The following is a 27,877-nucleotide window of genomic DNA, read 5'->3' as shown; positions in this document are numbered from 1 at the left end:
TTTTCCAAATTTTTCTCTCTCTTTTCAAGTGTTAGATGAAAACATTATGGAGGAGGAAATAGGGGAAAAGAGAAGTCAGGGGCTTTGTGTCAGATTTAGAATATGAAAGATGAAAAAGGAAAAAGAGACAAAAGAAAGGGAAGGAATAGTATGAAAATGAATGAGAGAGGGGAAATGGCCAAGATATATGGAAAGAAAGCAAGAGGCAAAGTGGCTGAGAAAAGATGGAGAAGACAATTTGAAGAAAACATTTGAGGCTGCAAAATAGTAGCTGTACATGTCTCTAGTGGAAAATAGTCATTAGAGGGCACATATAAGCAAATGTGACATTAAAAATTACACAATAGCAGATAAGTAAAGGCTGTGGGTAGGTCTGGATAGTTCTCCTCCAAATAAGGGAGCTGAAAGTCAGCATTCCCTTATTACAGCTATTGTGAAGCTAAAGTTCACTTGTACTGAAATGTTTCCTTACTTTGTATCATAGCTTGATAAGTGATTTGTTCCACTGGGAGAAAACCTTTTATCACCATGGCCCATGTGTGTTTTGTTGGCACAGTATCTGAAGTGCAATTATTCAATATACTTTTTCAGCTGGTGGGTATTTGTTTGAATTTTTAACAAAGGCGGGGTAAAACAGTGTTTTTCAAAAATTCTGGTTAGCACTTTCTCAACTCTTCTGTTGCTACTTTTTCTGTCTGTCTACAGCCAAATCCACTCCCTAAAACACTGAGGCACTGCAACCCCTAAACCAAAAATCCTTTGAGTGTTTGTAACACCCTGCTCACCCACAGACACACCACTTCTTCCAGTGGCCATTCCCACTGTCGCTGTGCTGATGGGCTCTGGGAGGCCAAGCACATGATCCCTGATTTCAACGAGGGACCACTTCAGGGATTACACACAAAAACCCAGTGCCATAGCTGCAGCAGGGTTCCTGGTTCTCCCAGTGCTAGTGCAGCCACTGCTTGGTGACAGCTTTTACAACACTCTCACACTTGTTAAATTCCTCCTCTCCTTGATTTCATATGCTGAACAGTAGCCAAAGCCATAATCTGTGATCTTTCTACCTCCCAAGAATCTTGTAGCCATACGGTTTAACAAACAGGTGTCCTGTTACAACAACAGTGACCTGGAAACGACAAAGAACTTTTCCAAAATGTGCCATGTAAACATCATATTTTTTTCAAGATGGCTTTTTTTTTTCATTCTCTTACTATTTATATACTATTTACACAGTAACCTTTATTTTGCTGGACTTTTTTCTCTTCAGCTCTTGAATGACATAGATTTTACATGAAAATAAATATTAGCCCTTGGCTTTGTCCATGCAGACATGTGAGCATCTCTCTAAACCGAAGAGCATCACGACAGCATCTGATGTTTTGTGGTAGTGATACCTTTGAGCATTTTGACCAATGGTCTTTGTAACTGAAAAGTACACAGAAGTTAGGCAAGGCTGGGCAATACGTAAACATTATCTGCCAAGAGAGGCTGCTACACTGTACAGCTGCTGTAAATCACAGGCTTGGTAAAAGCTGATGCTGGGCTAAGTATCCTACATTCAATAAAGAAACAATTTCCTTTCTGTGATGATGGGTGACCATCCTCAAGCCACTGACCACATACTGTGAGATGTGTCCTTAGGGATTTCTTTGGAGATAAGACATTGGAGTGCTCCTTGACTGCAGCTCTATTAAAATCAGTCAGAGAATGAAAGTAAGGAAAAAGCAATCATACAGCAAAAAAAGAGTGTGGCCTTGGGTAGAAATAGGAACCCAACACTTCTTTTGGTTAGAGAGCTTACTGAAAAGTCCAACCATCATTTCTCAACAAGGAAATGAATTTGTTGATTGTTCCCACTGGTCCAGGAAGAAAAACAACACAGGATAAATAAACAGGGTTGCCCAAAATAAATATTTGTCTCTAAATATCAGTGTCAAAACATCACCCTCATGGAATTGAACGAGCATGATCCCAAATGTTCTATCTTCTACTGGGATAAAGGAAAAACTGCGTGCACTGGACAGCACACAGACTTATAGATACAAAACTGGGGAACTAAGACATTGGAGTGAAGACCTGTCTCTCCTTCACTTGCGAAAATCCTCAGGTCTAGATAAGAAAGTGTGAGTAAGAGAAAAGTAGCATAAAATCAGTCTTACTTCTCAAGGTGACCTGCCTTCCCCTTTCTCTGAGCCAGTGCTGTTGCCATGTCGAGTTGGCTCAAAACTGAAGGGAATTTTGACCATTTGAAACTATTTACATTTAAAACAAAAAAAGACTTTCAGAATTCTGACAAAGCAGAAACTTAATAACTCTGGCAACTGTGGGAAATACTTAGTGCAGTATTCTGAGATTTCACTTAAAACGTTATATCTTGATGAATGGCTTTTCATTTGTGGATTGCTTAAAGGCCTGGTCATGACCATGGACCACTGGCAATTCTACTGAAACTATGAAATCACAGTGCTGCTCAGCAAGCAGGTTGTAACTCAAATTTGTACAGACACAGAGAAGACATAGGAACACAGATTAGCTACAGTTCTTATAAAATCTTGGGGTTTGTCACATCTTTATATATGCTTGCTGGTCCCTTACATAACAATCCTTCTTATTGAATTATTACATTTTAGAGGTATGGAATGGGAAAAGATCTCTTGAATAACCATAATTCCCCCTCCTACCACAGGCGACTACATCCTAGAAGTATCTTCAAAAACCTGCTTAAACTCCGCCTTAAGAATGCTTTTTTTTAACATCTCAGCTTAACACAAATATTGAAACTCGAGTTCCTGATAATGTTCTGACTCCAAGCTTTGAACTAACCTTTGAAAATGCTGTAAGTGGGTTATTTTCTACCGTCAGATGACTTGTTACTCTGCAATGACATTTGCCTTTCCTCTGAGTGTGGCACACTGTGATTAAGAAGTGAGTTGTTTATCCTCTGTTCATAATCACTTGTAAAGATCTGAAATACCTGTTACACACCACCAGCCATCCCTCCTGTTCTCTGCTACATTTTCATTTAGCTTTACGGTCAGTTTAACATTCTTGAGCCAAATCAGAAGGCGTAGGACAGCACAGTGCTTATTCCAGACACATTCAGAGAATGCTGAGGTAGGATTTTACACACATCCCTGAAATCCCATGGTGCATTCTGTTATGATCCCTCCACCCAGAAGTTTTACGAAACAGTCAAGTTTCAAGGCCAGGAGTAACCATCATGATCATCTGCAGTTTTTCATCCACTCAATCCCTTAATACCCCTGAGGGAATTACTGTTCCTTCTTATGTGAATGAACTCTCCTGAGCCAAGTGACTTCTGTTTAAAGTAAAAACTGTTCCTCAAGAAAAAAAAGAAAAAAAAAAAAAGAAGTCCAGCCTTGCTTACATCACCTTTCACTATCAAATACCTTCTCTTAACATAGGAGCTAATAAACTATTAGCAAGCCATCTGCTGGCTTCATCAGTGAGCTAAACACACAGAGCTTCAACTCTGCCTTTGTGAAGCAAATTTTTCCACATATCCAAGGCTTTTTGCACACCCTCCTTGAACTCTTTCTGGTTGGTCACATTCATTTTGAAGAGGATGTCAAAGAGCAGACACAGCCCTCCAGAAAAGGTCTTGGAGTCTGGCTCAGTACAGATATCCAAAACAGGGGTGTCTATTGCTGAGGTTATCCCAAGGGCCAAACCTCTTCTCTGGAAATCTGTAGCACAACTTCCCTGTCCTGCCCACAAGGAGCTGATTTAGGGCCTGGGAAATATGAAGCATTTCTTTAAAATTCCATGAGGAATCCAGGCAAAAGGTGAGGGACACAGATTCTCTCTGGGGATAGGAAAAAAGGGAGAGACCCTGCTTTTGAGGACGTTTCTTTCTCACCAGTTCTGATGCAGTTACCTGTTTAGGAGACAGGTTTTTATATGTACACTGTCACAACACTGAGGGATGTGGAATCAGGGTCAGCCCCACTGTGTTGGACATTGCAGATCCAAAACATAAAGCTGCTCCCCACCCTGTGAACAAAAATTTCTATCAATTTTTTGCTGCAGACTCAGAGTGGTCATAGGGCTTTTGTTTATTTTTTTTCTCACTGTGGTTTATAGCAAAAAATATAGTAATGATCAACCTAGTTCTTCTGTATTTTTTTCAATCAGTGCCTTATTTGTTTTCTTCCAACTCTCCAGCAGTGTTCACAGTGGTTCAAAGGGCTCGTAAGCTAGGACATCAAAAAACAGGTTGTCAAGTCCAGCAAACTAATATGAGTAAAAAAAAATAATAGTAGACTTCCTTTTATTTTTTTTCTAAATCTTTCAGTTCCTGACCTATAATAGAAAGGTGTATAAAAATATTGACATTATATGTGAAACAGTGAGGATCAGAAGATTTCTACAGGTATTAAAAATAATGATTTAGCACTTCATTAGAGTTTGCTTTTCTGTCTAATTCCCAGTGACAGCTCTGCTCGCTGTACCTGGCCAGTAATGGTGTTCAGTAAAGAAACTGGGGCTAAACTCAATAGGAAGCAATTGTGGAATACTTTCACCACAGAGCAGCCTTATGAAAGCAGAGATTGTATTCATTGGTTTCACTGAGGAAAAACAGTTCTGGGTTGTGGATGAGGAAAAATTAATTGATACATGCTGCTACTCTTCATTTTATTCTCTGAATAATAGCTGAGATGAATTCAAGCCATGTCACTCAATTGAATTTGTTTAGAAAGAGGGCAAGGAGTGGAGATGGCATCCCATCCAAGGTTTGACTTGCATCTCATAAAGAGATGGGGAAGATGTAACTGAACTTAATTTAATATGGTGGATTTTGCTTCAATTCCCCTCCAGAAATAGAAATGTGATCTACCCTTATTTGGGAAAGAAAGGCTGTGATGAAAATAATGAAGAGTTAGAGGCCATAGTGGGAAGGTTCTGGATCCTGATGGTCTCTCTGCTTTAGCTGCTCTCACAACTATCATCTTTATCCTGTGGGCACTCAGCTGGACTGGGATGTGGCTGCTGTTTGTGCAGCAGATGGATGGTGCTGTGGCCAAAGTATCAACACAGCATTCAGGAGGAATCCATTTCTTTTCAGGCTTTGACATGGGCTTTCTCCACAATGTTGAGCAAATAACCTGTACAAAGAGAAAGCAGAAAGGTAAGCAGGCAAATTCATTCATGTCAGTGCTTTAACACTGGAGATTATATCATTTCTGCATTAGAAACTCTATGGGTTTCAAAAACTATGTAATTTTTTAAAAGAAACACAACATCAAGATTTCCCCCCCCCCCCTTATCTTGTGATGTGATTTTCCCCTACATAACAATTTGGATGACTTTGTTCTTAGTAAAAACAAAATTAGAGCCTTTAAGAGCAAAAATAGCTATTTAGAAAAAAACAATACTATGCAAACAACAATAAGTATATGCCATTACTGTACTTCAGAAACGAAGCCCATCTGCAGTCTGCTTTCTGAATCTCACTGCACTGAGCTAGTTTGGGCACACAGACCCTCACTGAAGGACGAAGAGGTGGCAGAAGAGAAATGGATGAAAAGATCAGCCAATAAAAACCAAGACCAAAGCTCGATAAAACAGGTGGAAAATAATAAGTAATAATGTCAAGCATGAGTGAGGGAAAGTCACCCATTTAATTTTCCTCAGCCCAGAGAGAATGGTTGATTAAGTTAGTTTGAGTCACCAGAAAATGTATGTGGTCTCCCCAGAAATTGCTCTCCACACAAGAAATTGGAAGGCCACCTCTGCCAATCCAGATCTTGGGACCATTTCATCACATCGTAGAGATGCACTGAAGTATCTGCCATCCTCCCAGGCACCATATGGACCAGAGCTTGTGGCTGTTCTCGTGGGATTCAGTAATTATATTGTCATTATTCCTCTTGTTTACTGGAGGGAAAGATGCTATCAAATTTTAAAGAACCAGGTGGGAAAAGTCATGGAATAGAAAGAAGAGATTGAGTGCTGAATTACTGAAGAATGGAAGAAAAACTATCCCTCTTTCCAAACCTGTAAAGCTTCCAGCAAGAGGAAAGAGCCACCCAAATGCAAAAAACACAGAGGAAACAGCAGTGACTTTGAAGCTCTAAACCTCCTCCTCTGTGCTGTACAATGTTTTGACCTGTGTATGTGTTTGCATGTGTACACATACAGAGAGAAAGTGAAAGATCATCTCTGCTCTGAAAAGCTAAATTATTAGAGCTTTGGAACGTTATAGGACTTGTTCTCTAAAATTTGCAATGAGTTAAGCAAGTCAGAGGAGATTCAGGGGCTCTACCTTTCTTTTATGAGACAACACTGGCACCTCATAGGACATGATGGTCATGGAGAACTTGCTTTTCATAGTCACTAGGTAGAGCTGAGGAGTGCCACCACCATTCCTGGTGCCATGCAGAATACAGAATATACATAGAATAGCTTTCACTAAAAAGAATTGAATCTAAAGGGTCAACCCAGAGACTGGGAGCATTGCAAAGTCAGTCACAAGAACACAGGACTTCTGTTTTCCAAAAATGCCTTCCTGATGTAGAAATACCAGTTAATGATCAAAACTGACCTGGCCTCCCAGGATTGTAAATCCCACTGACAGACACCTTAAAAATACCTCTCTAGTTTCTGCTTTTGGAAATACTGTGCCCAAGAACAACTAAAAGCAACTCAACCTTTGGAAAGCACACTGAGGGAACCGCAGACTCCTTGAATGTCACTGGATTTAGAAAGCAGATCTTCTGGCCACACAATGTCCCCAACTTCCTGCTTACAAACTGCTTCAGCATTGACTCAGTAGGAATAACACCATCCACTGAATCACCCACCCATCTGCAACACCTGCTTCTTCCTCAGCTATTACGCCTTCCCTGGGATGACTCAGTTTAGCTGCTCTGAGCCTGTGAGATGGGAGAAGACCATATCTTAATTCACATGGATTTATGGGAAATCAAGGCCCCCTACTAATTACTGGTTTTCTGCAATCTGGGATGCAATAATCCCTTGTCCACTCCCTGTGACTCCACTCAGTTGGGGGCTGTTTTGTAACTTTTCCAGCCCTGCCTATCTGGAACACTTTCCTGCCGAGACACTGACTCACTTCCTCTTTAGGAAGCTCACCCAAAATCCTTTTCATTTTAGCTTATAAACTATTATTAACTCCATCTGTAAAGCAAAACTTTTATTCATCAGTAGAGCTAGCTGGGAATTTTCCAGTGATATACACTTTTTTTATTGTAAGATGTTGATTTGTTAGAACATGAATCTTTTTTAGAAACACACCAGTTTTGCTTAGGCTTTCATCAGAAATAGTACTTGCATCCAAAGAAGAACAGCTCAGCTTAGCCAAGACACTAGTGGTTAGGTCACTGACATAGCACAACTGAGGTTTTTGGCAAAACAGGGACCTGAATCTGACCTCCCTATCCTACACAGTGTCATAACAGCAATCATCTCCTAGGATGGAACAAGTTCATGGCCTCTCATTGATGATGTTTTATTAAGCGACAAGTCAGTGGTACAAAAACTTGGTCCTGATATCTTCTACATTTCAAACCAGTGAAATCCCTAGGTAACGGGCAGTTCAGGAAACCCACCATTTTTTTTTCAGGCTTTCTCATTTTCCTGAGAAACTTCAAAAAGTCTCAAGTTTTTCCCACCAAGAAGGATGTTTTTAAAATCCTGAAAGTTGTCACAGAACAGGAGAATTACGAAAGATTCCAGATGACTTGTACTTACTGTTTTTCCCAACAATAGCCCCAAGAAGCAGGTCACTCCAGTCACCTTACAAGCCCTCAGGCTGCAGCCAATGTGCAGGTCTTTTTCTTAGGAGTGGTGGCAAATTTCTTTGTGATATATCTTCATCAGAAAACAGACCACATCAGTCAAAATGTTTCCTCTGAAGTACCTCATATTTATTAAACTCCTGATGAGTGAGGTGATGGGTTTCTGTGGCTGATGGACACTCCAACTTTGTTAGAACATAAGCACAATTGCACATTTAAATTTCACTGTGGATAACCCGTAGTGCATTACCCAGGTGTCTATGTTTTTTCATGGGCTAAAGAAGCAAGACCTGACTAGCAAGTGTGGCTTTTTTTCCCACTATTTTCACCCATGGTTTCAGATATATGTTTTTCAGAAGTAGTTTCAGAAATGTACTTAAGATCAAATTGTCATATTTAAATATATATTCAGTAGTTTAGTCTTTGAAAATGTTCCATTTTGCAGCAAGAGGAATGCCATTATCATCTGAACTGTATCCCTATTTTGTATTCTTACAGTTTTGCTCATTAGGAATCGTGGGGCTAATGGAACTACTCCCACTCATTTGGTTTTTGTAATCTGTTAATCATCAAGTGTTGAGCTTCTGGGCAACTTTCAAACTATATCAACTATTTTACAACTATAGGTTGCTCCCCATTTAACAGCCAAGAAGTCCTGGAACTGCTGACCACTATGGACCTACAAAAGAAATGATGTGCTGTCCAGCACCCATTTGATCAACACAACCAAACAGGGTGGTGTACATCTTTCTGAAAAGCAAAGGCTTTTGTTTCTATTCTGGCTGGAATGTCCTATTACATGAGGACACTCTTTTAGTGCTGTGTACTTAACTGTGAGACTCCATGGTGAGAAAGGGCTTCTTTCTGCTAAGAGAACTTCATTATTGAATATCTCATTTCTAGGGAAAATGCTTGTCATCTGTTTCTAGGAAAGACATTATTTCAAGGAGATTTAGCCTTGGCTGTGTCTGCTTTCCATGTACATGCTGTGGACCCATATTTAGTGCTAGAACAAAAGGACAGTGAAGGGAAATGTCTGTGCAAAGGAAATTTTCGACCCAAGAGTGGTGCCTCAAGGGTTCTGACTGAAAAGGAACAGGAAAGAAAAAATCCAAGCCAATCTGCCTTTTCCACCCCCTGTATTTGTCAGTTGCTCCCCCTCCTTTAGACTGTCAGATTTCACTCCCATTCTACTGTACAGGCACATAAATCTTGCCAGATATGCTTCACTCACTTAACACCTACCTGCCGGAGCTTATTCAGAGAGAGGGGAGAAAAGCAACCTCAAACCCTGGCAATTCTTATAAATCACAGTGTTGCTAATCTCTTTTCAAGAGAGTCAAATGTAAAGTCATGTTCCTTCTTGTGAAAACATTACTAGCCTGTGGGTGTCAACACAGCCTTCTTTTCCAAGAAATCTGTTGCATCCCACAGCGACTCCGGAGAAATTGCACTCTCATGACAGTGAAGAGAGTCTGCTAGAAAAACATCACACGCCAATTCCATGCAACAGCAACCTCAACAAGCACTTGTTTTTGTAAGATCAGCTCTCCCTAATTTCACAAAAAGCAGAATTGAACTTGACCAAGATACTCTTTAAGGGACTTGTTTTTACGACGTCATTGTTGCGAGCTCTTTCCCCACCCCAAAAATCACATTTTTAGCTTCTTTATTCATTCTGTGCCAAGAGATACAATCCTATTTCTTTACAGCTCTCTTATAGAGTAAAAAAGAACTTAAGCCACTTGGCTGCTACATGTACACATCCTTCTACACCCTGTCTTCCAACAGTGGGATTGTCTCCTCCCCTGGGAATACACCTCCTTAGCACCAAGGAGGTCAGCCCACAGCAGTTAACCTGTTTTTATAAAGGTCTTGTCCTTTCTTGATGAAAAGATCATCTCTGGCCCCTCAGACCCTTGCAGAAACCCACCTACTCATGAGATCTGAGGAAGATCCCAAGCTGCTTCCCAGATTAGTATCTGGAGAGTGTCCATAGATCACTTGCAGGGAAAGAGCCTTTTCTAGGAAGCATTTTTACAACTAAGTAAAGGGAATAAGACATGCTTTATGAAGAGAGGGCAGAGTCTCAGGCAGTCAGCATGCAGTATATCACCTAAAGACAGCACCCATTAAGCACTTTGTTCCAGTATTTAAAGGGTGGCTGGAAAGAAGATGGAGACTCCATTTTTACAAGGAATCACATGGAAAAAACAAGGGATAATGAGTACAAGTTGCTCCTGGGGAGATCCTGATTACAAACAAGAGGAAAATTTTTCACAGTGAGAACAGCCATTGGAAGGATCTTCCCAGGGAAGTAGTGAATTCCCCAACGCTGGACAATTTTAAGATGCAGCTGGAGAAGGTGCTGGGCCATCTTGTCTAGACTGTGCTTTTACCAAGAGAGGTTAGACCAGATGAGCCTTGAGGTCCTTTCCAACCTGGTATTCTATGATTCTATGATACTGATTTGAAGTCACATGGAGTGTGGGACTCCTCTGCATTAGAAGTTCCTCACTATCAGGACGGGAAGATCCTTTGAATTCCTGTGCATGATGAGGAGCACCATAAAATGACCAGAGATCCTTCCAGTTCCTGCACTACCCAGTGTGAATCATTTACAATTTGCGTATGTTTTGGTTTTATGTATTCATTTATTTGGGTACAGAGGGAAGTTCTTATACCCATTTGTCTGTGTTGTAGCGTCTAGAGCTTAGACCACAACTTTGCCTTGGCTGTGTTTCTGCCCAAAATAGTGACTCGACTTGTGACAAGTTCATATGAAGTCATGGGGCTGTCTGAGGAGGCCTCACTCTAGACAGAACTTGTCCTTTCCGATCGTCCCGCTTCCCTCTCTGCAGTTATCCCAATGCCAGGGTGAAGTCAAGGCACCGCCTTTTCAGACTGCCCTGGAAAAGCAACAGCACATACCAGTCTGTGTCTGTCAGCCTGTGCATGCACACCTTAGGCATGAACAGGCAAAGCTTCGGCCTCACAGCCCTTCAGGGGTGCATTCAGTGGCTGACAGATGTACGTGTAACCCTGTGATACTTCATTAGAGGAGGGTTTGTTAAAAAACAAACAAACTTCGAGCTACAAAAAAAAAAAAAATAAATATTTGTTCAAGTGCAACTATTGGTATGGAAATAAGTGCCTGCTCAAGTGGACAAGAGGAAACAATAAAACAACAAGCTGGTTCCACTTCACACATTGTTCTTCATGTTCATCTCCCAAAGAGCAGGAGAAAGGGGTCATCTCCTCTTTCAAAAGTTCACCCTCTCACTTCATTAAGCAGTGGGGAGGCCTGGGGAAATGCTGCTGTTTGTGATTCCCTCTGTGCCTCCCTCCCAGGTTGCAGCCTGCACTCCCAAGATTCAGGAGAAATCAGCCCAAGGGGCGGCTGTGCAAAGTGGGTTGGGGCAGCAACCCCACCAGGGATCCCACCAGAGTCCCCACCTCACATCAGCAGCCAGGCCCGCTCTCCAGTCGCATCTCACTGTGTATCTGTCCTCTCCCACATCCCTTTCTTCTGGGATGATCTAGAAGTCTGGGAAAATATGAAAAAATCTTTTCAAAACCCATCAACAATAGGGCAGGAAAAGGAATAGAAGAAAAAGTCACTGAAAACAAATGAACCAAAAGACAAAAAGAAGTACATACATGTTTTAGAATGACTATCTGAGAGATTTGGAAGGGAAAAAAGAATAATTTTTCTATGAATTGTTTCCTATTAAAATTTTGTAGCAAATTATGACCCCAATAAGAGCATTGGCAAGCTGGCATCCATTTTGTTCTGGTTCATTAATCCATTCTGAGAGGTGACAGCCCATATAATGCTTTCTTGGCAAGGCAAAGAGGCAGTTCTTTGGGTAAATCATAACTCCACTGGCATCACATGTACGATTTACACCACACAAGGGCCTGTTCCACTATCTGAATTCCCTTGCCCAGTTTGTATTCTGGCCAGCTCGACTTTTATGGTTAAACATCCTCATCGTTTATTATTCACACTGTGGCAGAAACTTGAAGTCACAATCAGGATGCTGTTTGCACCAGGTTGGATGCTGTGACAACATATGCAACACTATCCCAAAGAGCTTTCATTCTTATTCTGCTGTTATCTGACATAGCCCTACCCCGAGTCCGTCCAAACAGATTTTCACCAAGTGCTTAAATGGCTGAACCTTGGCCAAGAAGGCACCATGGAATTACTCACAGTGGCAGCCCAGATGAAATGTAAGCACCACCAATTCATCCAATTATTTTTCAAGAGAAGCTGGGGCCAGAAGGGACTTTGTACATCATTACTCTTGATATTCCAGACATTCTTGTTTGGAGTTTGGTTCTGCAGAAAGAAATAATAGTTTGTTTCGTTGACAGTGGAGGACAAGTAAAAATTAGCAGATTTTATGGGACATAAAAAAGTCCATTAGAAAATGATGTTTAGAGAGAGGCGTTTTTCATCGTGCAACACAATTCTTTATCATGTTTCAAAATAAAATATTGATGCAAAACAGATGACTATGCTTACCAAATATTAGTTTTTGAGTCATCTATAAGTCTAGAGATATTAAAAGAGAATAATACAGGAATGTGATGGATAAAAGGAGGGGAAATGTGATAGTAGTTTAAAATACATCTTTTTTTGACTCTGTTCACTGAAGAAGCTAATAGTGGCTTCCCAAAAGTCGATTTTGATAGTGATTCACTTCCATGCTTTAGTTCACTCATTACTCCTGTAAAACTGAACTTCAGTCCAAAATCAAACCATAAATATGGGCAGCTCAGGAAGTCTGGATTGTTTGAGATCTGAATTCAGATCCCAGTTCAGCATATCAGCCAGGACAGAAGTCTAGGTCTGAATGCCCTTCAAATACTGTGGCTCTACCTGTGGGTCCTCATATCCTCAGCTGGTGTTTCTCTCCACCGGAAAGGCAATTACTATCCAGGTAACAAGCAGGGACAATCTCTTTAAAAATACTCACAAAAAATGACAGTTGAACAACTTAAACTGTTTTCCAAATGCATGTGGAATCTGCCTGGAAGAGACTCTATAAACAGAACTACCCATGAATCAAAAATCTCTTTAAATTTTTCTTGCAACTTGAGTTAAATTTCTGGGTTATTCAAATTTATGTGAAATTGAGATAAACCTCCAAGATTCAGTCACTTTTAATAGCATGAGATACAGACTTTTCAAACCTGCTGCGAAAACTGAAACCTGGGCCAACTTTTCATCCACAAGACACACTTAACATCAGTAAAAAAGACATCACTCTCTTCTCTCACTTCCTATACAGTTTAAGGAAAAGAAAAAAAAAAAAACCAAAAAGGCAAAACAGGAATATGCAGGACAGATAAAAAAATTATTTCTGAAAAACACAGTCCTTTCTCATTCTGGCACTTCCACTCCTCTCAGATGCTTTGTTTCATACATTTACCAGCTTCCATGCATCCCCAGATCTGCATGGGAGATACTCAGGCTCTTTGCAAGCAGGGCAAACCTTAGAGGTGACCCAGAAACCCGCTCAGCAAAGCACTTGCCTGCACCCGTCAGAGGCTGAGCACAGCTGAATTGGCACCTTAACCCATACCAAGCCACTGCTGCCAACTCCAGGCAGGATTTTTCTAACTCCTCGTTCCAAAAAAAAAAAAAAAAAAAAAAAATTCTCTCCAGCCAAAATCCCCTCCTGGCCTGCAAATATGTTCAGGCACACACCTCTGTGTTGTAAATGAAATATCTGGCGTACTGCAAAACCGTGCTGAAGGAGCCAACTGGAACCGAGCAGAGCCAGCACTGGGAGAAGGTGTCTGAGCTGTTGAATTTAGTGACTACTCGTATGTCATATCCTAAGAAGCATTATACATCTCACTTTAATAGTCATGTTGGTGGGTATGAATTTACCACCTGGTCTTTTCATACCCAATAATGGGTATTTTGAGGGGCAGTTCTTGAGTTGTCTTCTGTGGAAGACAACTATCTGTCATCCTGTTTGAAAAGGAAAGCAAAGCTCTTGTGCCATCCACTGACTTTGACAGTAAGAGTTATAAGGAACTCAAGCTGTCCTGTTTAGTTCAATAACATGATTAGGTGCCCAGACCACATCTTTTCAAGTCCAGGCCAAAGAAAGTGGAGTGAGCCTTTGAAATCACTAATGAACATCAGTCAGGAGACTCCAACTTATACATGCCCTTGGATACAGAAAGCATTTCTAAAGGAGTTGGTATGAACTGTTTAAAATTGGATATTATAGTTTTTATGCTTTCTAGATTTCAGTGCTTTTTAGGGGGTCACATTAGTAAGAGAGAGAAAAGGGAAAAAATGAAAATTAGGTAGAAAGGATTCTGCATGTTCCTTAATGAACTAGGAGGGTGACTGAACACCATTCCATGTGGGGCAATGAAAAGACCAAAGCATGAAATCATTAACTTTCATCCTAAGAGTAAGTTGGTACTGGGAACTGTCTGAGTCAGTGCCAACGGTCTGATTTCGGATCTTTGGCATACATGCATTCACGTTTATTCCAATGAGGTATTATGAAGTAATAATGAAGCAATGAGGTAATCCTGAAATAATGAAGAAAACCTAAATTTTCCCAGATAGCAGGGGTAGAGTATCTAGCAGTCCTGAAATGCTCTGCAAGTTTTGCAAAGCACTGTATCCAACATCTACTGGGCAGAGTTCATTATATTACCATAATTTTCCTCCAGATTTTACTCTCTTAAGAAGTCAACAAAGAAAAGCAGAAACAAAGTCTGGATGATTCCTCAGGAATCATTGGTCTATTATTTTCCCGAGGGCATGACACTCTACACCCAACAGACATCTGTCTGATCTGGTATCAAAAATCCCCAGCAAAAAATAACCTATTAAGCTCTTTCTGAACTCAGCACGTGGTAATTCAAATTAAATTCATAAAGGTGAAGAGCATCTGTAAGGTCCCACATGCCTAGAAGAACAAATTGTGGGAGGCAGCACCTGACCATGTAAGACATAAGGGTCTTTCCTAAGAACAATCCATACTTGCAGCTGAGCCAGATGCTCCTTCTAATGTGTTGTGAATAAGCAGCTCTTCCCCTCTTACAAACCTGAGCATGAAACATGTTAAAAAGCTTTTAAGAGGGGAGAAAAGGGAACATAACATCAGCTTGGGAAAGTGTAGCCACCCTCCGTACAAAAGAACAGGCTTCCCTGGGACACCTTTAGCAGCAGTCTGTTAGCTTAATTTCACACTTTCCAGGTGTGCCCAGCGGGTGAATGCAACTCCCAACATCATCCATGTGCATCTTCCCACCTTCCACACATTAAAGCGCAGCAGGTCCTTTGCCGCTCGTGTCCACCTTCCCAGGGGTCAGTTCTTCCAGTGTTCAGTGTGTGTGTGTGTGTGTGTAGGAAGCTTGCACGGGCTTGCCATTGCTTAGAAAGAAACTCTTCATCCCAGAAGGTTCTGAACCCCCCTGTAATCCATTGGGATCTCACCTGTGGCTGTGCTGATTTCCCAGTTGCAGCCTGCTGCAGTTTGTCTGTGCGAGGTCTCTGCATTCAGGCTTTCCCTTCATTCACCAGCAAGGGGAGCAGAGGACACTTTTCTCCTTGGAGCTCCTGGCTGCAAGATTTACAGTCTGGGATCTCTCTGGGATTTTTTCCTCATTTGGCAGACAGGTCCTTTGACACCTTAGGTACTGTGCTGTCAATTAAGTTCACAAGGCTAATCACGCTGTGATTAATTTTACTTAGTACCGAGTATGGAGAGGCTTTGGTGGAGCAGCATTCTCAGGAGAAAGTACCAGTGCCTTCCTGATATCCTCAAGCAACTCTTGCCACATTCTATGGCAGACTGCAGACCCAGCAGGCATTGTCCTGTTACTCCATGAATTTTTGGACTGCAGTGTTGAGGGACAGTGAGGGACGGCTGTTCCTTAGGGAAGAGGAGCCAGGAACCCAGACTCATAACAAGGCATCAACTCCAGGGCTTATTGGAATCATTGTGCAGTTCCCTGGCCAGGCAGAAAAAAATAACTTATTAAAAGGAAAGAAAAGAGTAGTTGTTTCCTGACTGAAGGAGCTGAGTTAACTCATGGAAGCAGCTGAAGAGAAGAAAGGAAGGGTCAGGACCATACATGCAGGAGTGGGGATGAGGTATGGCATGAGTAGAGGAGGAGGGAGAAGGATGCAAGATGGTATTCTTGAAGGTGGCAAACCATAATACTGGCTCATCTGCTGTAGGTGAGCACACATGGATCACACACATGGATGTGATGTGCAGCGGGAGAAAACCTGGACAGCAGCTCTATGGACATGGGAGCTGCACATCCTGCCCTATTTACCACTGCATGATAGCAAGAGATATCTCCTCTCTGAAGCATTTTTGAGCTTACAGTTAGATAAAAGCAGCCCTACACATTTTCTTTCCCTTTTTACCTACAGATGGGAGTAAAGAGCCTTGTACCTCTCAAACTCTGAATCACTGGGCTTACAATAAATATATCCACTTTGAGAAAATGCAAAACATAGGAAGTGTTCTCAACAGTCAAGAAGAATAGATTATCACATCAAACAGTCTTGGCAATATTTATCATTTTTCGTGCATTTATACATTTCATGTGGTGTAGCTTACTTACACTACAACCCAGAAAAAACAAGTTGGCCCAGCTTGGAAAGAATCTCATATTCTTTAAGGTATTTTTCTAGACTCACCAAGTCTTATTTTTGGTTTTGCATTAAAATTCTACAAGGACGCAGAACTAACCCCATACCAGCTGTTTCAGACATGGCAATGTGGTATTTAAAAGTTTAATGCTGTAATCTTAAACCTGTAACTTGGGGCAACTCACCCTAATATACTTTCCTTGGAGCAACCTTCTATAATCATCTTTGGGAACTGCATAAATGCTGTGCATGAATCTTGTCCTTAATTTTGTGTTTTCTATACAATTTTCTAAAAGCTAAAAATAAGTAATAATTTTACTTGTTTAAGCATAATATAAAACTCAAATGTGTATTAAAAAAAACACCTGCAGCAAAATACTTAAGAGGATGAAAAATGTCAACATATATAGAAATGAGATAATGTTTTCAGCTAAATATTTTTTTTAAATGAAGCTGTTTTGGTATGAGAGTACAGGTAGAGGCTTGATACTCTTCCAGGCAGGTTTTATGTTATAGGTTTTATGCCAGAGAAGTTGTGGATGCCCTATCCCTGGCAGTGGGGTTGGAACTGGATGATCTTTAAGGTCCCTTTCAACCCAAACCATCCTATGATTCTGTGATACACGACTGACAAAATATTCCTTTCAAAAAAATGAAATAAAAACCATTTTATTTTTCTCCCTAGCACAGTCTCTTTATTCTGTCTAAAGCGCATTATGATGAAGACTAAATGCTTTTGTCTGGTCACTTGGTCATGTTTGCAGAGAAATCTGGATCCTGTCCCTGCCAGGTGAGTTTCAGGACCTGAAATCAGAGCTGGAGACCAGTTTTGCTGTAGGCAGTCACTGCCTCACACCGCTTTTCCAGAACAGCAGGTAAGTAACTCCAGAGCTGTGGCACACAGAGACACCTGGCTTCAGCCCCAGATGACTTTCTTTGCAGCTCCCCTCCTCCTCTTTTTCTGCCTCTCCCAAGCCTCGATGGAACACAATTTCTGGGCCAAGAACTCTCCCATTGTTTCCCCTGTAGCACAGTGAGTGCAGCATAATTCATTTCCATGATTTGGTTCAGGAAGAGCATTAAGCAAGAGCCTTGAAGAGCTCCATATGTTTAGCCTGTCAAAGAGAAGATAGAATATTCTTTTATTGTGAGTATCTTATGTACTCTTACCAAGCAGAAGCCAAACATGAATCAATATCTGGGAGTTAAATCTGGAAAAATTCAAGTGAGAAATGAAGACCAATGTTCTAAGATCATAATTAATTATTTGCACAAGCTACCACATAAAGAGGTGAATCCTTTATCTCAAGCCCAGGTGCCTTTCTGGAAGAGATGCTTTAGACAAATACAAGATGCTGAACACAGGTTAGGGGTAGTTGGGTGAAATTTTCTGGAGGTCAGACCACTAGTTTACACTTAGAAGTACATATATCTAACAACCACCTGGTTTTAAAGTGTATTTAACTTGAACAAAAAGGATTCAAGGCATTTTAGAAGATTAGAAAGTCAATCTGTAGTTTATACCATTCAAATCTGGAAAGCCACAAAAAAAGATGATCGTATTCTATTCACCATGGAAACATGAATACACTGAAGAAATCAAAATGTTGGCTACTGTGTGATGGAAGACAAAATGGGACACAAGGGCTGTGAAGTGAGTGATTAAAAATGAATAAACTTCTAAAGACCGAAGGACTCAGCTTGTAAAATGCATCCTGTAATTGCAGTGGGATAAAAGCAGCTAAAGACACATTTCTTGGGAAAGATACTGGTAAACCCCAAAGACCACACTCAGAAAGCCCAGCATGCGACAGCAAGTCGAGGAGGAAGGTTGTAAGGTAGAATGGCAAGATGGAAGAGGTAAAAATAAAGATCAAATAGTTGAGTTAGCGGTTATTACATTAAAAAATTCATGCCATTTCACAAATATGAACTGATTTTAATATCATTCACTTCTCTTGTGACAGTGGAAGGACAACAGTGGGAGATTGTTGCTGACCATATTTCAATTTAGCAATGCTTTCTGTTGCTAAGACACAGATGTGATTTTTCTGATTGCCTGAACATGATTACCAGTGAGTTTTCTATTAGAAATAAACATGTAAAGTGACTATTTCACTGTGGATACAGAAATCAATGTCACAAATATGAGGAATTATATATAGGGAAGGACAGCTATAAATTCAGAGCTTCTTGGATATAATTTCTTCTCTCCCTGGGGTAAATCAGTAATAAGTTGGACTAAGTAAGGTACAATGCCTTTTTTACTCTCAGCAGCTTCTGGGAGGGCTTCCCAAAGACATGGGACACAGCAGCCTGTCACTGAGGGATAACATGGGTTAGGTAAGTACCTTCAGTTTCTCCTTCTTTGCCTCTTTTTTCCTTGTGAGAAAAAACACTTTTTTTTTTTTTTTTTATCAAAGCAACCACAGCAGTTGGCCAATATTGGGTACTTTGTTTTGCTTGGGAAAAGAAGCTGGAGCTGGGTGCTTAGTGCAAGACTGATTATTGAAAAAGGATGTCAGGAGCCCTATTTTCCTGAACTCAGCACGGATGGACAATAGGATGCAGTTTCTATTTCAAGATTCTTTTTTTTCAGCCAACACAGTCCATAACAACTTCTTTTTTCCCTTGGTCTCTCCCTCTCTCTCCACAGCTTTATCTTAACAGCAGATGACAAGTAATTTGGTGGTGTGTCCTCATTTTCCATCTCTCTCTATTTCTTTTCCTGCAGACAGGGCAGCTGGTGTTAATTCATCTCCTGTGTCTTTTTGTTCTCTGTATTCTCATTCAGGCTACCATTTAGATTGTTTCTCCCATCAGAAACAAAGAGAACGTTAATTTGCCCATTGTTTCTCTGACTCAAAGGTATTATGCTCACCAGATTCAAAGCAGAGATGTGACTGCACATGGATCAAAGACAAGATATGCTGAAGGCCATTCCTTCATCAAGGTAACATCACCTCAGCCATAACTTCCTCAGCCTCTTCCTCATTTAATTTGCTGACATGTGCAATGACAAACCACTGAGGACAAGTTTCTTTCCTGACACAGGTGAGTTCCAAGCCAAAAACTTCGTATCCTGAAAGCTGTGCCATACTGGTTCTGTCCACCAGAGATGCAACTGGCTAAGGATGCAAAGTCAACAAAGGGAAATTGTTCTCTCAAACATGAAATGGCAGTTCTCTTTCTATACCAAAAATATGGGTTTATTTTGTTGTTATATTGCCTGTTCTTTTGTAGTATGGTTTATCCTTGATTTCAAGCTAAACCATGTCCTGGCTCACCTTTCTGGAAGGCTGTGCTTAATGGAGAGGTGGACAGTGAGTAGATCCTCAACAACTCATAAGATAATGTGAGACAGTGTACACAAGGAAGCATATGCAAAAGCTTCAGTTCAGTTCCTATCTGAGCAGAAATCACTGCTTTGCTTATTACTTATTTTCCAGGTTGGCTTGCAAGTAGGTTGTTGCCTCTCAAACTGAACCTCCACATTGTGAAGAGCCTCCTCAATCAGCCCTGTGATAGAGAAGTGTATAAAACTGAACTGCGCAAATGCAGGTTTTTAAAAATCAGGTCAGAGAAACCCTGTCTATGAAGAGGGTCAAACAGCAGGAAGAAGAGAGAACAGAAAAGAGAAAAAAAAAGCATGGATGTCTTTCCTGTTCTAATTTAGCCTGAATAAGAAATTAAAGAGGGGAGGAGAGAGGGAAGAGGAAAGACAGAACTAGAATAAAACTATTTCAGAATCTTTTATGGATGCCAATCTTTATTATTTACATATAAAACCTGACTGGACAAAGCACTAAAAATACACTGTATCTCATTGGGAACAATCCTATACCAGCAGGGAAAAGTAGCAGTTGACATAAATGGCCTTTTTCTATCATTAGCCTCTGTGATTCCATATCCATTTCATCCACAGCATGTATGCTTCTTACAAGTCTCTCTGTAATAATAGTTCCAGAAATACAATCCAGTGCAGCACTCATTCTCTACACTACTGAGGAACTGGTGCTTTTTAGTGCTTGTCATATTGGTATGGACATTGATGACAGAAGTCCCAATCCTCCTCTCTATTCCATTAGTTTTATATCAGCACAGTTCATGCAGGCAAAAATGTATAAGCAGAATATCTCACTTAGGTTTTGGGGTGATTTCTACAGAAAGAACAGGTGAACAGCATGCTACAAAACTCCTGAAGAAGGTGAGTGCTGTTATCTGTCATTGATATACACACAAATTACTTATCAGCCATTAAGCAACTGCCTTGACTTTTCCACTTGCTTCCAGTTCTCCGGGTCTAGAGTCACCTATCTTCATTATATTAAAGTTGTCCTATCAGTCTTGCAGCGAAAACTGTTTTTACAGGGCAAATTCCCCTGACCTGACAGTAGCAGGGGAATCGTCATTACCAAAAGTAGGAGGTGCATGAAGAGTTTCAGTTAACACCAGAGTACCCTTATAGCACTCTCTGAGAAGGCCACATAGGGTACCTACTGTAGGTTTTGTACCTGACCCAGCACTTGAATACCATGTGCTGTCTTCCTCTTTCGAGGTCACCACTTAGCAGGAGACTCCAGCTTGTTGAAGTATGTGGGTGCTCTGACTGAAGCCAAAATACCCAGGAACTTTGTTCCAGCAGTTTTTTTTGTTTCAGGCTTTTCCCACTGAGATTATCTGAAGATCACCTCTGATGTGACTTTCTGCCTTCTCTGCATTGTTAGAGAGATGACCTGGCATGACATGCAGGTCTTTACCACGCAGATGTTATCTAGGTTAACATTCCCCTCCTCGTATTCAACTTCTCATTGCAGGTTTTTGGCTTTGTTGTTTTGTGCAGACAGTCCTCAGGGAGAGGGAGACCTTTGGGCTTGACTGGCCCACATTTCTTATTGCAGGCGCTCCTGCAGCACCTTGTGAAGCCCAAAGGTCAACCTAAATCCAGGGCTGGGTGCTGGAACAGGCTCCCCAGGGCAGTGGTCACAGCACAAAGCCTGACAGAGTCCAAGAAGTGTTTGGATGATACTCTCAGAGGCATAGGGTGTGATTCTTGGGGATGGTCCTGTGCAGGGCTAAGGGTTGGACTCAATGATCCTTGTGGGTCCCTTCCAGCTCAGCATATTCTGTGATTCTGTAAATCCAAATGATGGCCTTAGAAATACTTCTAATTCCAAGCCAAGACCATTTCAGCTCAAAGAAGAGATGTGTTCTCTGCGCGGATTGTCCAAGAGTTTGTTCAGCCTCAGCTGAGGGAATCCTCAACTGGAAAAGGGTAACTGCTGTGTCAGAGTTAGAGTAGATTGCCCTCAACACATTAATCATGAACTGACTTTGGTTGTTTCTGACCCAGTTGTATCTGTTTAACAAGAGGATGAAGAGTACCTCCTTATGAAACAGCACATTTCCTACTCAAACTGTCTAGCCTGAAAAGTTTTAAAATTCATCCTTACTGATGATTATTGCAGCACTACATGCGTGGACGGGTGTATTAAATGCCTGACTCTTCCTCCACTTGCATTTTGGATTCTGGGCACCCATCATGCCACGGCTTAACAGCAGGAGCAGCAGCCAAGGCAGCTTGTGCAAAAGTCCTGAAATGCCATGTTTTACAAGCTGAAATATGAAGTGATAACTTCAGGAAGTTTGTTCATACTTTGGATAAGTGAATGAGGGAGGAAGCAAGTGCGTGGTTTCAGAACGAGTGAATTATTTAAGCCAACAACCCAGAAATGCAAAGGGAGGATGTCAGGTCTCTGAAAGAAGCTGAACTGGACTGTATTCCCTCATCATCAACAATAACAGCGTGGGTGTTCTGAATGCTACCAAGTCCTGGGTTTTGACACGAAATTTTACATCACCACAAAAAACCCACATCTGTTCAAATTTGTCTTCACCAACACTTCTGTAATTTAGCAACTTGCCAGTTGCATAATAAAATCAAACTGGGCATGTTGCCTTATGTTTGGCACTTTGCTTTATTTACATTTTGCATAGGTGCCCAAAGATCATCGGGCAATGATTGATGAGAAATTCACAATATTACTGCAGGTTCTTAGATTATTAGTCATTCTTGGACAAATGAGATAATGTCACACAAAAGTTGAGAGAACCAGAGGGCTTTTTTAAACCTGCTTTTCTAAGCTAATGAGATTTGCATATTTCCAGTGTACGTGTATTTTTAACTATGTGCAACTATGAGACCTGGCAATACTTTTTGAACCTGTTCACCAATTTAAAGGAAAAAAATCTAGCAGGAATATGGGAAGAGATGTCAAAGATACAACTGTCAGCCAAATTCATTAAAACAGAGAGAGAAAGAGCTAATTAAAATTTACATGAGAGAAAAGAAAGGCCAAGAAGGAGAGAAAGAATGAAAGAGAGACTATAAATGTCTATCTATAGGGAAAATTTTAGTTACAGTTCATATATTAGTAAAAGTGAAGCTGATCAAAAACTCAAACAAAACCCACAGTAAACTAGACTTCCTTTATTCCAGTGCTTAGGGAGTTACTTGGAGTTTTGATTTCTTTATGCAATAATATTTTCCTGCATAGAGTTCCTTACACATAGAATTCAGCGACATATAAAGGGACTTTAAACAATGGGAGGCTGGAATATTTAACAGATAAATTTAGAAGGGAGGGAGGGATTCCACTGTGCCAGTCGGACTTCACCATCTCCCTTTCCTTGGCATCTAGAGAAAAACTCCATTAGAAAAGCAAGAAAGCATGACAAAGTAAACCCACAGGTTTTTTCCCTACTGAGAGCTTCAGACATACAAACGGGTCCTTGCCAGATAGCAACTGAGATTGTATCATTTCCAAACAACTGACTCAAAGAAAAAAAAATAAAATGTAGGCACCTTGAGAATTCTCTCAGGCTCAGAACTGCAGAGATTGTTTTGCAGAAGTGAGCTTTGGTCTTGGATTACAAATGTTTGTGCCAAATTTCAGTTTCCGGTGCTTTTGCCCGCATGTGAGTATGTGTGAAATTATTAATCCTTGAAAGCAGGGACTCGTAATAACGGAGTTATTGACATTTTCTTGGCTCTGACATTGCAGATGTGATACTAAAGACAGGAAACATTCCCACTGTTTGATGAAGAGGGTACCCAGGAAACACCAGCAGTAATCATTCTTCAAGCAGAAGATGTTTTCCGTCATCTCCTTCTTGACAACTATAAATAAAGGACTCAATCTTATTTTTATACACTATTTCTACACCGTAAGAGACAGAATGATATATCCCACAGTTTACTATGAGAGCCATATACACAGGGATGAGATTATAAACAAAGTATGTATGCACCACAAATGTTTGTGTTTTAAGCAGTGTTACGAAGCAGAGGTTCACAACTGCACTTGCTGGCCTTGGTTAATGCAGAAACACCATTTTTCGTGCTGTAGCTAAAGTGTTTCAAAGACAAATGTTGATATGCAGACAGAGGATGAAATCAGTATTTACTTTCGAGCGTAAAAGAACTATTAAGAGCTACCAAAGTGAAATGCTACCACTATTTTTCTTAGCTATGTCAAACAAAGATATTTGGAAACAGAAATATAGACATTACACTGTGGTGCTCATCCCCAGGCCTGAAAGATCTCTGAATGAAGCACCAGTACTCCTCTTCCCCTTCCCTTTCCCCTTTCCCCTTTCCCCTTTCCCCTTTCGCCTTTCCCCTTCCCTTCCCTTCTCTAACCTTCTCAAGCCTTCCCTTCCCAAGCCTTCCCTTCCCTAACCTTCCCTTCTCAAACCTTCCCTAACCTTCCTTTCCCAAACCTTTCCTTCCCAAACCTTCCCTTCCCTAATCTTCCCTTCTCAAACCTTCCCTAACCTTCCCCAACCTTCCTTTCCCAAACCTTTCCTTCCCTAACCTTCCCTTCTCAAACCTTCCCAAACCTTCCCAAAACCTTCCCTTCCTATTTCCCTTCCCTTCTCAAACCTTCCCTTCCCATTTCCCTTCCCTTCTCAAACCTCTCTTCCCAAACCTTCCCTTCCCAAACCTTCCCTTCCCTCTCCTTTAGGTCCGGCCATGTCATTACCACTTAGGGGGAAAATAATAACCATAAAAAAGCTCCACAAAACAGGGAGTTACTGGGCAAATAGGTAAAGGAGGTACCAATCCAACGTTCCGCATCTGAACATTTCATTTTCTGTTGTCTTGTTATTCAAGCACTTTTTATATTCTGTTGCCTGAATCAGCATGGGCTCCCTTGTCACCGCATGTGAGTTCCCAGAAAAACGCTCTCCTCCTCCCACCTTACTTCTTGCTGCAGAATTACAGCCATTTAGCCACGAGGAATCCATCACTGGCCCAGTTGCAGGCAAAGAGTGAACAATAAAAACGGAGAAAGCTGTAACTGCCGTGTTGGCACTACCAAACCTGCAGCGAGAATAAATCCTCACAACCTTACCCCAGCACTGGGGGAATATGCACATCTTTGGGAAGCAGATTTGACCCTCTGCCCATTTTTCCCCCCTGAAAATCTGTGCTGCGGGTTTGCAGCGGTTTTGACACGACCACAGACCTTCGCTGCACGGCAGCAGTATCAGTTTGCAGGCAAATGACCATGCCGGGAAGTGTGAGTTCTCAGGCTATCTAATGACTCTGTCAGCACGGATGTGTCAGTGCTGTTCTCACAAGGCATCGTAGAGCCTTGCACAGGAGTCATGTGAGAGTGAGTGAGAAATCAGCTGGATCTAATCAGAAGGAATGGCATAATTAACAGGAATTCTGTGAGGAGCTGTTTGTTAAGTGATATGCAGGGCTCCCTCTTTTAGTGGCTCATTATTCAACCAAGCCTGAGTAAAGCTTCGCTGTCTCCACGGAGCACAATGTAAATAGAAAAACAGCTTCATTTTCCCCATCCTGTCACTGTAGACCATAATCTAAGCTGATCATACTTTTCCATTTTTCACACAACTTTTCCACAGTGTGGATAGAGGCATCTAAAGTGTTATAAAAACGTGCTAGTTGAGGACACGGAGGGAGGCAAGCTGGCCAGAGCTGCCTGGAGAGGGCAGCCCCAGTGCTTTCTGGCTTCTCCTGAGACTACTCAAAGTGTGAGGAAGCAAGAAGATAATAATAGGCTCTAGTGAGACAAGGAAAGTATTGCTGAGGCAAGTGCTGCAAAGAATTTCAAGCTCACATGGGGAGGTTTTCTTGGAAAGTAGCTTTCTCTTTGAGAGATAACCAGATAAACCCAGCACTGGCAGGAGATGTGGAACCTCACCCACTCCATGACACTGCATTGTATGCAAAGGGAAATTTCAGTCAGCAGAAGACAGGGAGGAAAAAGGAGCATCAAGCTGGCTGTTGCCAAAGGAGTAGCTCCAACGTGACCTCACATACTGCCACTGCCACAAGCCAACCAGCATTGCTTCTGCCCCACCATCCACCTTAGAGCGTGGTGAATGCTCTTCCTTCCCCTACTGCCAAGGACATGTTTGCTAATGGACTGCTGACAGATGGGTGAGAACATTTGTTTTATTTCTCTCCTTTTCTTAATTTCTAAAAAAACCCCCAACCCCTTGAGAAGAAACAAATGCCATCCATTCATCTATTTCTCTGCAGCCCAAGGAAATATGGCCACCCCCTGTTGATTTAAATAGCTTAAAAAAACACCCAAACTAAAAGCTAACTACTGTTTCCTGTTATGGGAAATGCAAGGATGTGCCATTAGGCTTTCTTCCATCTTGTGCAAGAAATGCAATCATGTAGCTGTCACTGGCACACCAAATCTGTGCTCCATAGCTGTTGCTGACCAACAGCAAACAAGAGCCCACCAGCATTGTAGGGCAAGGACATCTAATCAGTGTGCTCTAGATTTTAGTGTGAAATCTAGGTAGGAAATCAGGGCCAATACATGATCAAAGACATAATTTAGCTGAAGAGATGCACAGTGAAGGATTTTCCATCTTTATTTCTCCCTTTTTCTGTAGACAATAGCAAAGACTTCTCTTCCTCAGACTTCCACAAGTCTGCCAGAGATGTTCTGGACAGAAATATATGTGCCCATATAGGATACTGCATATTCACAGGCCTTTACCCATCTCTAGTGTGTTGGATTCACCATTCTTGGGCAGCACATCTGCCTAAGATTCAAATTTACCAGCTGTGCCTTCTTTCCCTGCCCAGAAGCTCTGTCCAGACAGGATCTGAAAAATACATGTCCATTTGGCCTGAATTTCTTGATGTTCAGCAATCCAGGAGGAGTGATATTTCCAGTCAGAAAATGAGGCAAGATCAACAAAACCCAGACACATGGCAGTTGTATCTTTTACAACACAGATGGACTGGATGCATCCTCCCTTGGAAAAAACTTTGGTTGTTATACCTCAGTTTTAATAACTTCTGCTACAAACTGGATCCCATTGCATCAATTCACTCTTGTTTCAGCAAATCCCAGCTCAGCTTTGCTTCTAGGCTCCTGTTAGTGAGTCCTGACTGGCAGCCAAGGAAATTAGAGTGTTTTCTAACTGCAGGGGTTTGGAGAACCAAAAGTAACCCCAAACCCCAGACAGTGGTTAGTAGGCAAATGTGAGGCTGCTTATACGTGAAGGAATGTCTCAGTGGAAAGAGAAATAGAGACCAACCTTAAATCCATTGCTGGTGATGACTCAGAAATGAAGGAACAGGAAGTGTAGATCGAGGAGCAAACCACGCCATGACTGAGACACCCAGTTTCCAAATGAGATACAGTTTGGCCAAGCTGTCCTAAGAGTGGCAAGTATGTTTGTGGTAGATTAGATGCTTCTTGGGAACACTCCACTTGAGCAGAAAGGCAGCCATACCTATAAGGTAAGAAAATCCCCTCCCAGAATAAAAGTTCAAAACAAAAATAAAATAGCTGAATGTAATTTTCCCCCCCATTTTCTTCTTTCTTTTTCTCTCATTAGACACATTAGATCTGTTGGAGGGATTTTTTTTTTTTCCATTCATGTTTCATGAATGCAAAAAACATGTGCAACATGTGCAAATTAAGGATTTATTTGACAGACAAATGGCAGCTGCCAAAGCCAGCAGGGAAAAGTTTCTGAAAGCTAGTGGTTTCCCAGATCCTTACAGTTGCTTTTTTTTTTGTGTGCTTGTTGTTGTCTGGTATGTAGTAGATTCTGGTAGGAATCTCCAAAACTGATGATTTTTTATGATTTGAAGCCCTCTCTATGTTATTTATGTCAGAATCAATAGAACAGTTCATATTAAAAAGATGTGTTGCAACAGTCAATTCAAACAGAGCAATTTGTATGCAAGTGGAACTGATCAGTCCAATAAAAATGATTGCCAAGTCTCCTGAGACTTTTAGAAATACTTTCAGAAACATATTTTTAATAAAAAATAAATATATAGGAGCATGAGTTTCAAATGAGAAGCAAACCTGTTCTGAACAACTGAGGAAAAGAATTTACACATTGATTAAAGACTGTTTCTATTAAATTA

At 41.1% G+C, this 27,877-nt stretch overlaps 1 long non-coding RNA gene across 1 annotated transcript; it reads left to right on the top strand.

The window, feature by feature from the left end:
• On the top strand, positions 1 to 27,877 carry LOC135410326 (uncharacterized). The gene is made up of 2 exons (XR_010428629.1): positions 1 to 18,777; positions 19,303 to 27,877. It is a non-coding gene; the product is annotated as an uncharacterized LOC135410326 (long non-coding RNA).

The sequence above is a fragment of the Pseudopipra pipra genome, chromosome 2 (genome assembly GCF_036250125.1).
Source record: "Pseudopipra pipra isolate bDixPip1 chromosome 2, bDixPip1.hap1, whole genome shotgun sequence".
NCBI classification, from domain to species: Eukaryota; Metazoa; Chordata; class Aves; order Passeriformes; family Pipridae; genus Pseudopipra; species Pseudopipra pipra.
The sequence above is the reverse complement of the archived record's forward strand: the minus strand, read 5'-3'. Positions and strand labels throughout refer to the sequence as shown.